The 15,216-nt window shown below is 43.9% G+C and overlaps 1 pseudogene; it reads right to left on the bottom strand.

Moving 5' to 3' along the window:
• Positions 1–12,482: 12,482 nt before the first annotated feature.
• LOC142451273 (Krueppel-like factor 4 pseudogene) lies at positions 12,483–14,924 on the bottom strand (annotated as a pseudogene).
• Between the last annotated feature and the right edge of the window lie 292 nt (positions 14,925–15,216).

The following is a 15,216-nucleotide window of genomic DNA, read 5'->3' as shown; positions in this document are numbered from 1 at the left end:
ACTAATGGCCTGACCCCTCATCACAGAAAGCTGGGGAAGCACCATTGTCCTGGTTTACCAGACGTTCCCCAGATGAATTACTGTCCAGCTGCCCATAGGAAGGAGAAATACCTATAGACATGATGGAAGGGAGGTTCAATCTGCTATGGGAATGTATTAATCTGTGCACTTTAGTTGTTGAAATCCACAGACACACGTCTTTAAAAGAGAGTTGTAATTAAATATTAAATGCGCATCAAGAAAACTTCCCTAAAAGTTCTTTTTAATCTCATAAGCCCACCATTAGGCCATAGGCGCCCCAGAATCCACACACTCTTCAACCATCTACAAAAGATATGGAATGAGGCTGACTGCTAGTAAAAGCGAAGTCAGAGAAAATAAAATAATCTCATATTTGGTGGGCATCTGCATATAGCTGTGGAGCACACAAAGCTGCTTCATGTAGATAATGTGGCTTCTGCTCATATATGTGTGAGTGTACGTGAGGCTTAGAGGCAGTAACATTTAACTGGTAAATCAGGACAATGGTGCTTCCCCAGCTTTCTGTGATGAAGGGCCACGCCATTGGTTACCTTTATAAAAGTCTGCTGACACGTCCTTGTGATGTCTGTTTCTGGGATCATAGTGTCTTCCTCTTCCTCGGTTGGTCTTGTTGGTAGGTACTATCCAGTTGGTCTGCTTCAAAGCAACCCCAATGTACAGGACAAGGAAAGGCTTGCCAGTCCTGGGCCACCCTCATATCTTTCTGATGTTTGAACCCATCTTTGCAGCCTCCGTGGACATGCATCATGCAAAAGGCCAAGCTCTTTGTCACTGGTCCTCCCCTTTAATCTCACCAACAGGGTTCGTCTTCTGGCCCTCTCTCTGACAAGGCTGTGCCTTCCTTTACTAGTCCTCCACAACCTGACAGTGTATTCATGATTAGCATAAGGTTTCAGTGGTGTATTTCTTAATACTCTTGTTTCCTTAGTCTCGAAACCCTGTTGCGAGCTTTGATCTTTTCATGACGTTTTTGGCAATAAATATCAGTTCCTGGACTGTGACCTTCCTTTCTGTACCTAGCTACAAAAGAACAGATTTTAAACATGTAACAGTTTATCACCTGCCCATGTACCACCCTTGGAGCAGCATTGGGGTAGATAATAAATCACGAATTGCCTGCACAAGGAGATGGAGCCCTCGTGTCTGAGTGGTTACAAACACCAGACGCTCCAGGTGCACAAAAGGCACTTTTAATTCCAGTAAAGGGTTAACAACCTCAGAAAACCAGATGGGCAGTTCTTTCCACCTTCAGCCACCATCACTGCATGTGTTTAATAAGATGGAGGAGGACATTGTGGTTTGGGGTGTGACATATGAGCTAATGTTGGACTTGAAGACGTGGGCTGCACTTGTTTGGGATTTTTTCTCCATATGAATTTACCCTTTATCTAAAGCTCTCTTTCATACATTTCAGTTTCTGTGGATTTATTTCTCTAATGTACTCAGACTAACAAAACTAATATAAGAAAAGGCAGGACACAAGTAAGCACCCGTTTCCGTTGGGAAATACACTAAACAGTGAAAAGCTATTTTCCTCCATGCCATCTCTGGGGGGCACAAACAGTTAAGTGCTCAATTCGTAACTAAAACGATCATATGAGCCCATTGGGTGGTACCTCAGAAGACAGACCTGGTTCTCTGCTTTTGAACCCTCACACAGCCTTGCAGTCCCTGTCTCACTCGGTTCAGTTTGGCTCTGCACACCTGGTAGTTCGATGACTTGGGAATCTACCCCACAGTAACTGTTTGGATGAAAGGTACTCAGTCCTGAGTTGTGACCACCCCATCCTGACGATTCTGTCATGAGGCAGTCATGAACGAAGTCAAATACCTAAGGATTCTAGCTTTTCTTTCTTATTTTTTTCCACAGGTAGTTAAAAGACTTTATGAAGAAGGCTTTGAAGTCAAAAGTAACACTCTTGATAGAATTTTCCTTCATCCTTTAAGTCGGCTCTGCAAATATATAATCAGTGATTTAGCTGTAAGATCAAAGATCCGTTAATTTGTTTAAAATAAAATATATTTTGGTTCTTAAAATTTATTCCAAAAAGTACTATTTCCCTATAAATTCCCTACTTATAGAAAAGAAGTAAAAAATAAAAACAAACACAAAATATAAAAACCCCAACAAAACAGTAACTGAGCATCTTTTTAAAAAGTGTAAAAAAATTAACAAGAGAAACCAATGTCGTGTGTGTTTGTCAATATTAAAAAAAGTGAAAATTCTCTGGGTGGCCCTTGGCTTTACATATCTCACCGTCATCAGTCTATGGTTTTGAATACATTGGATATAAACTTACAGCTACAATGGCATCAGAGGTGTGTGGTATAGCATGAGTGCATGCTACTTATGGCAAGCTTTCTAAAAAAAGAAAGAGAAGCAGATGGTCATAATGCAGCACATCCTAACTATAATACAGCCCAACTCAGAGATTGTGTTTTCTGGGTCTTTGAACTGATATGGGCCAATTGAGTTGTGGGCTGATGAACTGAATGTGAAATTGACCTGTTTTTGAAAAGCATGAATGATCTGGAAGGCTGAATGGAATGGGGAAAAGTATGGTTTAAATCCTTGGAATAGTGATTTGGGGACCTTTCAGGAACCTGTTTCATGACGCCAATTTACTTCCAACTCTGTGGATAGTGACACATTCAATGAAGCAAGTGCTTGGCTGCCAACTTTGAGCCGGCTCTATTACTGCCTACTCAGCCTATCCAGACATTTCCTTGCAAACTGGCATTATTTTTTTTAGCCAAATAAGTTTCTAATGGCTTATTTTATCAATTTCCATAAACCACATTATTAAATAACAATTTTTTAAAAATCTCCACAAATGAAAAGGTGTTTGTAAAATATAAACACCAGGTTTATTGGGTAAAAGGGACTGCAGGACACAGAGTACTGGGAACTTCAGAAGCCTACGGATTTTGGTGGAAACACTGATTGAGGCACACTAAGACACAGCTTGAGGTGGAATAGCCCTCATGCCGACCTATGAAGTGTGATATCTAGGCAGTGAGCCTTCCTACTCAGTCACAATCACCGACTCCTCAGAACTGTTTTGGAGTCAGGGGAGACTGCATATAAAGTCCCCAGAAAGGATCAGTGTCTAGGCTAGAGTCTGAAGGCATCAATATATTAAAGATACATGCTTCTGTTTGCATCACTTTTATGCCTATCATTTTTCTCATGCAGCCAAAACTCAGTTCCAGGAGGATGGCAACTACACTAACCAGACTCTTGTGTCTGACTTCTACGTTAAGACACATAGACCATCTAAATAAACTCTTTGATTCTGTGTCCCTCTCCTTCCCATAGACAAAACTGCAGCCAGCACCAGACCTAAAACCTGCAGAATAAGTGTTTGTCAAAAGTCTAGAAAGAGTAGTCAATACCCTGGACACCTAGACTGCAGAAGAGAAGAGACAGAATCAAAAGCTACAACTGAAAAAAAAAAAAAAAAACTCCAGGTGTGTGTCATTCAGACAACCGATTCCAATGAAAACACTTGAGCTTCTGACAGTGTAAAATTACTTTTACTTCCGTACTATTGTAATTCAAACAGTTTCCCACATCTCACCTTCAAATGTAACTCCAACACATTGAAGTATATTAAGGAAGAGGCAATAATTCTGGTGTTTCCCCTGAACCGATTATGGAGCCTTAAGCTGTTTTACTATTCTCAGCTCATGCCTTATATTTTCAATTACGTGAATGTGAAGGAAATCATAAAATGCCACGTTTCACAGGCTACCTTCTGTGGTGCATCACCCAGATTTAAGTTTTTCTTTTTTAGAGTGCCTCAACATGGGGCTTTTTTTGTGGGGCGGGGTCAAAGAGCATTATCATTTCCCTTCATCAGTTGTTGATGGGAAATTTTACATCCTGCATTTTCCGCATACAATAATTACATTAAACAATGGAGCTTTTTGTATCTTCCTATTTCTCACAACATGTTATGCTCACTGATATTGTTAGCTTATCATGCCAAATGTCCAAGATGCACAGGTGGTGTTAATTGAAGGGCGGAATGATTCATGCATTGGTAACTTTAGCTTTGCAAGTTCTCGAGCATCTTGATTTTGAAATTCAGTAAAGTGAGATGATGCTTTAGCCAGTTAAATGCTATTGCTATCAAGCCTCACGTACACTCAGACATATCTGAGCAGAAGCCTCATTATCTACGTGAAACAGCTTTGTGTGCTCCACAGCTATATGCAGATGCCCACCAAATATGAGATTATTTTGTTTCTCAGATTTGGCTTTTACTAGAAGTCAGCCTTATTCCATCTCTTTTGTAGATGGTTGAAGACTGTGAGGATTCTGGAGGGCCTATGGATAATGGTGGACTTATGAGATTAAAAGATCTTGTAGGGAAGTTTTCTTGATGTGCATTTAATATTTAATTACAACTCTCTTTTACACACGTGTGTCTATGGATTTCAACATCTAAAGTGCAAAGATGAACACATTCCCATAGTAGAGTGAACTTCCATTCCATCATGTCTATCGGTATTTCTCCTTCCTATGGGCAGATGGACAGTAAATCATCTGGGAAACGTCTGGTAAACCAGGAAAATGGTGCTTCCCCAGCTTTCTTTGATGAGGGGCCAGGCCATTGGTTACCTTTATAAAAGTCTCCTGACACTTCCTAGTGATATCTGTTTGTGGGATCACAGAGGCTTCCTCTTCCTCGGTTGGTCTTGTTGGTAGGTGCTATCCAGTTGGTCTGCTTCAAAGCAACCACAATGTACAGGACAAGGAAAGGCTTGCCAGTCCTGGGCAACCCTAATATCTTTCTGATGTTTGAACCCATCGTTGCAGCCCCCGTGGCCATGCATCCTGCAAACGACCCGGCTCTTTGTCACTGGCCCACCCCTTTAATCTGACCAGAAGGGTTCGCCACCTGGCTCTCTCTCTGACAAGGTTCTGCCTTGGTTTACTAGTCCTCTACTACATGACAGTGATTCCATGATTGGCATAAGGTTGTCAGTGGTGTATTCCTTAATTCTCTGTGTGACCTTAGTCTAGAAACCCTGCTGTGCGATTTGCTCTTCGCATGAAATTGCCGGCATTGGAAATACCAGTGACCTGCACTCTGGCCTTCCTTCCTGTACCTAGCTACAAATGGACAGATAATAAACAGTTCACAGTTTATCACCGGCCCATGTACCAACCTTGGAGCAACTTGGGGTAGATAATAAATCACGAGTAGTCCTGCACAAGATGGAGACCTCGTGTCTGACTGGTTACAAACACCAGCCGATCCAGAAACAAAAAAGGCGCTTTCAATTCCAGTAAAGAGTTAACAATCTCAGAAACCCAGATGGGCAGTTCTTTCCACCTGCTGCCACCCTCACTGCATGTGTTTGTTAAGATGGAGGAGGACATTGTGGTTTGGGGTGGGACATATGGGCTAATGTTGGACTTGTATACTTGGGCTGCACTGGTTTGGGATTTTTTCTCCATGTGCATTTTCCCTTTATCTAAAGCTCTATTTTATACATTTCAGTTTCTGTGGATTTATTTCTCTAATGTACTCAGACTAAAACAACTAATATAAGAAAAGGCAGGACACAAGTAAGCACCCGTTTCCGTTTGGGAAAGACACTAAACAGTGAAAAGCTATTTTGTTCCATGCCATCTCTGGGTGGCACAAACAGTTAATTGCTCAATTCATAACTAAAATGATCATCTGAACCCATATGATGGTACCTCAGAAGACAGACTTGGTGGTCTGCTTTTGAACCCTCACACAGCCTTGCAGCCCCTATCTCACACAGTTCAGTTTGGCTCTGCACACCTGGTAGTTCCATGACTTGGAATCTACCCCACAGAAACTGTTTGGATGAAAGGTACTCAGTCCTGTGTTATGCCCAGCCCCATCCCGACGATTCTGTCCTGACCGAAGTCAAATACCTCATGATTGTAGCTGTTCTTTTCTTATTTTTTTCCACAGTTAGTTAAAAGACTTTATTAAGAAGGCTTTAAAGTCAAAAGTAACATCCTTGATAGAATTTTCTTTCATCCTTTAAGTCGGCTCAACAAATATATAATCAGTGATTTAGCTGTAAGATCAAAGATCCGTTAATTTATATAAAATAAAATATATATTGTTTCTTAAAATTTATTCCATAAAGTACATATTTCCTTATAAATTCCCTACTTATACAAAAGAGGTAAAAAATAAAAACAAACACAAAATATAAAAACCCCATCAAAACAGTAACTGAGCATCTTTTTAAAAATAGTAAAAAACTAAAAGAGAAACCAATGTTGTGTGTGTTTGTTAATATTTTAAAAAGTCAAAAATCTCTGGATGGGGGACTCCCACCCCCTGGCTTTACATATCTCACCGTCATCAGTCTGTGGGGCTTGAATACATTGGATATAAACTTACAGCTACAAAGGCATCAGAGGTGTGTGGTATAGTATGAGTGCATGCGACTTATAGTAAACTTTCTAAAAACAGAAAGAGAAGCAGATGGTCATAATGCAGGTCATCAAAACTATAATACAGCACAACTCAGAGATTGTGTTTTCTGGGTCTTTGAACTGATATGAGCCAATTGAGTTGTGGGCTGATGAACTGAATGTGAAATTGACCTGTTTTTGAAAAGCATGAATGATCTGGAAGGCTGAATGGAATGGGGAAAGTATGGTTTAAATCCTTGGAATAGTGATTTGGGGATCTTTCAGGAACCTGTTTCATGACGCCAATTTACTTCCAACTCTGTGGATAGTGACACACATTCAATGAAGCAAGTGCTTGGCTGCCAACTTTGAGCCGGCTCTATTATTGCCTACTCAGCCTATCCAGACATTTCCTTGCAAACTGGCATTATTTTTTTTAGCCAAATAAGTTTCTAATGGCTAATTTTTTCAATTTCCATAAACCACATTATTTAATAACAAATTTTTTTAATCTCCACAAATGAAAAGGTGGTTAAAAAGTATAAACACCAGGATTATTGGGTAAAAGGACTGCAGGACACAAGGTACTAGGAACTTCAGAAGCCTAGGGATTTGGGTGGAAACACTGATTGAGGCACACTAAGACACCCCTTGAGATGGAATAGCCCTCATGCAGACCTACGAAGTGTGATATCTAGGCAGTGAGCCCTCCTAATCAGTCACAATCACTGACTCCTCAGAACTTCTTGGAGTCAGGGGAGACTGAATATAAAGTACCCAGGAAGGTTCAGTGTCCAGGCTGCAGTCTGAAGGCATCAATATATTAAATATACTTGCTTCTGTTTGCATCACTTTTATCCCTATCATTCTTCTCATGCAGCCAAAACTCTTCCCAGGCAGATGGCAACTACAGTAACCAGACTGTTCTATCTGACTTCTACGTTACGACACGTAGACCATCTGCATAAACTCTGATTCTGTGTCCGTCTCCTTGCCATAGACATAACTGCAGCCAGCACCAGACCTTAAACCTGCAGACTAAGAGTTTGTCAAAAGTCTAGAAGGAGCGATCAAGACCCTGGAAACCTAGCCTGCAGAAGAGAAGACGCAGAATCAAAAGCTACAACTGGAAAAAAAAAAAAAAAAAAAAGCTCAAGGTGTGTGTCATTCAGACAACCTATTCCAATGAAAAACTTGAGATTCTCACGATGTAAAATTGCTTTTACTTCCGTACTATTGTAATTCAAACAGTTTCCCATACCTCACCTCCAAATGTAATTCCCCAGATTCAAGAATATTAAGGAAGAGGCAATTATTCTGGTGTTTCCCCTGCACCCATTAATGTAGCCTCAATCAGTTTTACTATTCTCAGCTCATGCCTTAGATTTTCAAGGACTTGAATGTGAAGGAAATCATAAAATGCCACATTTCACAGACTGCCTTCAGTGTTGCCTCATCCAGATTTACGTTTTTCATTTCTAGAGTGCCTCAACATGCGTTTTTTTTTTTTGGGGGGGGTGGGTGAGGGGGGTCAAAGACCATTATCATTTCCCATCAATTGTTTATGGGAAATTTTACATCTTGCATGTTCCCATATACAATAATTACATTAAACAATGGAGCTTTTTGTATCTTCCTGTTTTTCAAAACAGGTTATGCTCACTGATAGTTAGCTTATCATGCCAAATGTCCAAGATGCACAGGTGGTGTTAATTGAAGGGTGGACTGATTCATGCATTGGTCACTTTATCTTTGCAAGTTCTCGAGTATCTTGATTTTGATAATCAATATAGTGAGATGATGCCTTAGCCAGTTAAATGCTACTGCTTCCAAGCCTCACGTACACTCAGACATTCCTGAGAAGCCACATTATCTACGTGAAACAGCTTTGAGTTCTCCACAGCTATATGCATATGCCCACCAAATATGAGTTTATTTTGCTTACTCTGACTTGGCTTTTACTAGCAGTCAGCCTCATTCCATTTCTTTTGTAGATGGTTGAAGACTGTGTGGACTCTGGGGGGCCTATGGGATAATGGTGGGCTTATGAGATTAAAAAGATCTTTTAGGGAAGTTTTCTTTATGAGTATTTAATATTTAATCACAACTCTCTTTTAAACACGTGTGTCTGTGGATTTCAACATCTAAAGTGCACAGATTAACACATTGCCATAGCGGAGTGAACCTCTCTTCCGTCATGTCTTTGGTATTTCTCCTTCTTATGGACAGCTGAACAGTAATTCATCTGGGGAACATCTGGTAAACCAAGACAATGGTGCTTCCCCAGACTTCTGTGATGAGGGGCTAGGCCATTGGTTACCTTTATAAAAGTCTTCTGACACGTCCTAGTGATGTCTGTTTCTGGGATCATAGAGGCTTCCTCTTCCTTGGTTGGTCTTGTTGGTAGGTGCTATCCAGTTGGTCTGCTTCAAAGCAACCCCAATGTACAAGACAAGGTAAGGCTTGCCAGTCCTGGGCCACCCTCATATCTTTTTAATGTTTGAACCTATCTTTGCAGCCCCCGTGGCCATGCATCGTGCAAACGGACTGGCTCTTTGTCACTGGCCTTCCCCTCTAATCTCACCAGAAGTCTTCGTCTTCTGGCCCTCTTTCTGACAAGGTTCTGCCTTGGTTTACTAGTCCTCCACTACCAGACAGTGGTTCAATGATTAGCATAAGGTTTTCAGTGGTGTGTTTCGTCATCCTCAGTGTGTCTTTAGTCTAGAAACCCTGCTGAGCGCTTTGCCCTTTACATGACATTGCTGGCATTGGAAATAGCAGTGACCTGCACTTTGACGTTCCTTTCTGTACATAGCTACAAATGGACAGATTTTAAACAGGTCACAGTTTACCACCGGCCCATGTACAACCCTTGGAGCAGCATTGGGGTAGATAATAAATCACTAGTAGTCCTGCACAAGGAGATGGAGACCTCGTGTCTGAGTGGTAACAAGCACCAGCTGATCCAGGCACACAAAAGGCGCTTTTAATTCCAGTAAAGAGTTAACAACCTCAGAAACCCAGATGGGCAGTTCTTTCCACCTGCAGCCACCATCACTGCATATGTTTGTTAAGATGGAGGAGGACATAGTGGATTGGGTTGTGACATATGCGCTAATGTTGGACTTGTAGACTTGGGCTGCACTGGTTTGGGATTTTTTCTCCATGTGCATTTCCCCTTTATCTAAAGCTCTCTTTTATACATTTCAATTTCTGTGGATTCATTTCTCTAATGTACTCAGACTAACACAACTAATATAAGAAAAGGCAGGACACAAGTAAGCACCCGTTTCCGTTTGGGACACACTAAAGAGTGAAAAGCTATTTTCCTCCATGCTATCGCTGGGTGGCACAAACAGTTAAGTGCTCAATTCATAACTAAAATGATCATCTGAACCCATATGGTGGTACCTCAGAAGACAGACCTGTTGGTCTGCTTTTCAACTCTCACACAGCCTTGCAGCCCCTATCTCACACGGTTGTTTGGCTCTGCACACCTGGTAGTTCCATGACTTGGAATCTACCCCACAGTAACTGTTTGGATGAAAGGTACTCAGTCCTGAGTTATGACCAGTTCCATCCCTACGATTATGTCAAGAGGCAGTCCTGACCGAAGTCAAATACCTCATGATTCTAGCTTTTCTTTTCTTATTTTTTTTCCACAGGTAGTTAAAAGACTTTATGAAGAAGGCTTTGAAGTCAAAAGTAACACTCTTGATAGAATTTTCTCTCATCCTTTAAGTCGGCTCTGCAAATATATAATCAGTGATTTAGCTGTAAGATCAAAGATCCGTTACTTTGTTTAAAATAAAATACATTTTAGTTCTTAAAATTTATTCCATAAACTACACATTTCCCTATAAATTCCCTACTTATACAAGAGGTAAAAAATAAAAACAAACAAAAAATATAAAAACCCGAACAAAACAGTAACTGAGCATCGTTTTAGAAATTGTAAAAAGCTAACAAGAGAAACCAATGTTGTATGTGTTTGTTAATATTTTAAAAAGTGAAAAATCTCTGGATGGGGGACTCCCACCCCCTGGCTTTACATATCTCACCGTCATCAGTCTGTGGGGCTTGAATACATTGGATATAAACTTACAGCTACAATGGCATCAGAGCTGTGTGGTATGGCATGAGTGCATGCTACTTATGGTAAACTTTCTAAAAACAGAAAGAGAAGCAGATGGTCATAATGCAGCTCATCATAACTATAATACAGCACAACTCAGAGATTGTGTTTTCTGGGTCTTTGAACTGATATGAGCCAATTGAGTTGTGGGCTGATGAACTGAATGTAAAATTGACCTGTATTTTAAAAGCTTGAATGACCTGGAAAGCTAAATGGAATGGGGAAAGTATGGTTTACATCCTTGGAATAGTGATTTGGGGATCTTTCAGGAACCTGTTTCATGACCCCAATTTACTTCCAACACTGTGGATAGTGACACACATTCAATGAAGCAAGTGCTTGGCTGCCAACTTTGAGCCGGCTCTATTATTGCCTACTCAGCCTATCCAGACATTTCCTTGCAAACTGGCATTATTATTTTTAGCCAAATGAGTTTCTAATGGCTTATTTTTTCAATTTCCATAAACCACATTATTTAAAAACAAATAATTTTTTTAATCTCCACAAATGAAAAGGTGTTTATAAAGTATAAACACCAGGGTTATTTGGTAAAAAGGACTGCAGGAAAGAGGGTACTAGGAACTCCAGAAGCCTAGGGATTTGGGTGGAAACACTGATTGAGGCACACTAAGACACCCCTTGAGGTGGAATAGCCCTCATGCCGACCTATGAAGTGTGGTATCTCGGCAGTGAGCCCTCCTACTCAGTCACAATCACCGACTCCTCAGAACTGTTTGGAGTCAGGGGACACTTCATATGAAGTCCCCAGAAAGGATCAATATCCAGGCTGGAGTCTGAAGGCATCAATATATTAAAGATACTTGCTTCTGTTTGCATCACTTTTATCCCTATCATTCTTCTCATGCAGCCAAAACTCAGTCCCAGGCAGATGGCAAATACAGTAACCAGACTGTTCTGTCTGACTTCTATGTTAGGACACATAGACCATGTGAATAAACACTTTGATTCTGTGTCCCTCTCCTTCCCATCGACAAAACTGCAGCCAGCACCAGACCTGAAACCTGCAGACTAAAGGTTTGTCAAAAGTCTAGAAAAAGCAGTCAATACCCTGGAAACCTATCCTGCAGAAAAGAAGACACAGAATCAAAAGCTACAACTGAAAAAAAAAAAAAAAGCTCCAGGTGGGTGTCATTCAGACAACGGATTCCAGTGAAAACACTTGACCTTCTCACAGTGTAAAATTGCTTTTCCTTCCTTACTATTGTAATTCAAACTATTTCCCGTGTCTCACCTCCAAATATAACTCCAGCAGATTCAAGTATATTAAGAAGAGGCAATTATTCTGGTGTTTCCCCTTCACGGATTATGGAGCCTCAAACAGTTTTACTATTCTCAGCTCATGCCTTAGATTTTCAACTACTTGAATGTGAAGGAAATCATAAAATGCCGCGTTTCACAGGCTGCCTTCTGTGTTGCCTCGCCCAGATTTACGTTTTTCATTTCTAGAGTGCCTCAACATGGGTTTTTTTGGGGGGGTCAAAGAGCATTATCATTTTCCATCATCAGTTGTTGATGGGAAATTTTACATCCTGCAGGTTCCCGTATATAATAATTACATTAAACAATGGAGCTTTTTGTATCTTCCTGTTTTTCTTTTTTTTCAGATAAAATATTATAGGTTTATTTAAAACTTAATTCTCACCTTGATTATGCAAAATACAAACTCCACAAAATGTTCATTTTTTTACTTTGTAGTTTACAAATATACAAAATAGAAGTTTGCTTAAATTTATATTACATATTTATTAAGGCAAGGAGTTATATAGAAAACACATTTGTTCTGCTTAAGGCATACTTGTGAATAAACCATTGTACAAATTATTGCACATCTGAAACCACAGTGCATACAACAAGACTGCATAAAAAAAATGTTACAAGAAGTAAACCAGATGTATTTACCTGACTTAGGTCATACATGTAGATCGGAAGACAACAATAGATTTTCCTTGTCGCAGTATGCAGCAGTTTGAGAACTTTGTCTTCCTCATTTGGTACCTTTAGAACCAAGACTCACTAAGCACCATCATTTAGGCAATTAAAACACATGTTCTGTACCTCAATTTCTTCCTTTTTTCTTCTCATAGAGTTATGGCTTTTAGAAGGCAAAGAGAATACAAGGTGATCTTTATGCTTATATTCAAGGGGAAGTTTTTCCATTCCCGCTCCCAATTCACGGATCTAATTTATACCCTGACAGCCACAACTTCCAGTCACCCCCCCCCCACCCCCTGTTTGGCCTTTTTTTGTAAGTCCAGGAATGTTCAAGTTGAATATAGTTTGGAATGATAGAAGATCCAGCCACAGACCCCAGATTTGTTCTTTGATCTTTTTCTGTCTTTCGGTTTTCTTTCCTCCATGCTTCCTGATTATCCAGTCACAAGCTGGCTCTGCTGGGAACTTGACCATGATTGTCGTGCTTTCCAGCCGGGTTCCTCTCCCTCACTGGGAAGACAGTGTGACAGGTAAAAATACTGAATTCTCTTCTGGCAGTGTGGGTCATTGCCACTGCTGGGGATTTAAAAGTGCCTCTTCATGTGTAAGGCGAGGTGGTCCGAATTGGAAAAGGCCCGGTTGCACTTCTGGCACTGGAAGGGGCGGTGCCCGGTGTGTTTGCGGTAGCGCCTGGTCAGTTCATCTGAGCGGGCAAATTTCCACCCACAGCCGTCCCAGTCACAGTGGTAAGGTTTCTCACCTGTGTGGGTTCGCAGGTGTGCCTTCAGATGAGAACTCTTGGTGTGGGTTTTGCCGCAGCCAGCGTAATCACAAGTGTGCGTGGCCTTTCTTTTCCGGGGCCACGACCTTCTCCCTCTCTTTGGCTTGGGCTCCTCCGGCAGACAGGAACCCGGTGGCATGAGCTCTTGGTAATGGAACGACGGGACCTTCGTCTGCAGCTGGTCCGGCAGGAAGGGTGGGTAGTTGGGCCCGGGGTGGGGGTGGAAGCCAGGGGGGAGCGGCAGGGCCTGGTGGCAGTCCCTGCTGCTCAGCAGTTCCTCGGCACTCAGGGTCGGCGTAGTCCTGCTGGGGAGCTGCCGCCCCAGGGGGAAGTCATGGGTGTGCAGCGGCCGGTGGCCGTTACTGGGCGAGGGTCCGGCGCCCAGGTGGGCCTCCAGGGGCCGGCTGACGGTACACGAGGAGACCACCTCCTGCTTGATCTTGGGGCACATGCGCGGAGGTCCGCCGCTGTAGGGCGCCACCACCGGGTGGCTGCCGTCCGGGCTGCCTTTAACACTGATGACCGACGGGCTGCCGTACTCGCCGCCGGGCGCGCTCAGCGACGACTTCAGCACGAACTTGCCCAGCAGCCCGACCCCTGGCGGCGGCGGCGGCTGCGGCGGAATGTACACCGGGTCCAATTCGGGCCGCAGGAGCTCGGCCACGAAGCCGCCCGAAGGGCTCACTTCGTTGATGTCCGCCAGGTTGAAGGGCGCCGTGGGAGGGGGCGCCGACTCCAGGCCACAGAGCAGGCCGCCGCCCGCGCCGCCCGGCGCCACGCCCGCCTCTCCCCCGGGCCGGAGCGGGTAGCTGAAGCTGCAGGTGGACGGCGCGCTGGCCGGCCCGCTGCTCGACGGGGAGGTCGAGGAGGAGGCCGAGGCCGAGGCCGAGGCCGAAGCCGAAGCCAAGGAGGACACGGCGGCGGCCACAGACTCCTGATGGGACAGAGAGTTGGAGAGAATAAAGTCCAGGTCCAGGAGATCGTTGAACTCCTCCGTCTCCCTCTGAGGTAGGAGTGCTGCGTTGCTGCCACTTTAGGCCGAGCCCGCTCCACCGCTCTCCAGGTTGGCAGCCACCGTCGCCGCCGCCAGGTCGTAGGGGCGGCCAGAGAACACCGGGGGAAGTCGCTTCATGTGCAAGAGCTCCTCTTGCCAGCGGTTAGTCGGGGCACCTGCCGGACTCAGTGTCTTCTCCCTGCCCGCGGGGCCGGGTGCGAACGTGGAGAAGGACGGGAGTAAAGCGTCGCTGACAGCCATGTCAGACCCGCCAGGTGGCTGCCTCATTAATGGAGGCCCACAAGGTCCTTGGGAGCCTGAAGTTGGGGAGGGTCCCCCGAGCCCCCAAATCAACGAAGAGTAAAAACTGGCTTAGATAGGAAACCAAAACCCCAAACCGCCTAAGATCCTTCTTCTTTGGATTAAAATAAACCAGTGATGTCTTTTAAAAAAAAGTTCCTTTGTATACAAGTTCTTAGAAAAGTTGTAAACGCTTATAAAAATAGACAAGGTGAGTAGGTTCGGTAGCCAGGGCTGCGTTCTCCTCGGCTCAGTGGTGTCCCCCTCCGCGGTCGCGGTCGCGGTCGCGGTCTCCGTCTCCACGGCTGTCGCTGTGGGCAACAAGGCTGTGGCCAGGGCGGCTTCTGCAGGCAGGTGGCGCCACCAGGTGAGACTGGCTGCAGCGCCACGGAGCTGCGGACTGGGCGGTGGCCCAGGGCGGAGTCCGGGGGGGCTGGGGGGGCTGCGGGGGGCTGCGGGGGGCTGCGGGGGGCCGCGGGGGGCCGCGGGGGGCCGCGGGGGGCCGCGGGCGCTGGGCACAGCGGGTGAAGAGGTGGATGGGGGGCCGGAGGAGCGGCGGGGAGGGGCACTCGGCAGTCCCCCATACCACCGCCCGC

Source organism: Tenrec ecaudatus, chromosome 6 (genome assembly GCF_050624435.1).
Source record: "Tenrec ecaudatus isolate mTenEca1 chromosome 6, mTenEca1.hap1, whole genome shotgun sequence".
NCBI classification, from domain to species: domain Eukaryota; kingdom Metazoa; phylum Chordata; class Mammalia; order Afrosoricida; family Tenrecidae; genus Tenrec; species Tenrec ecaudatus.
This window is presented reverse-complemented; position numbering and strand designations above follow the sequence as displayed.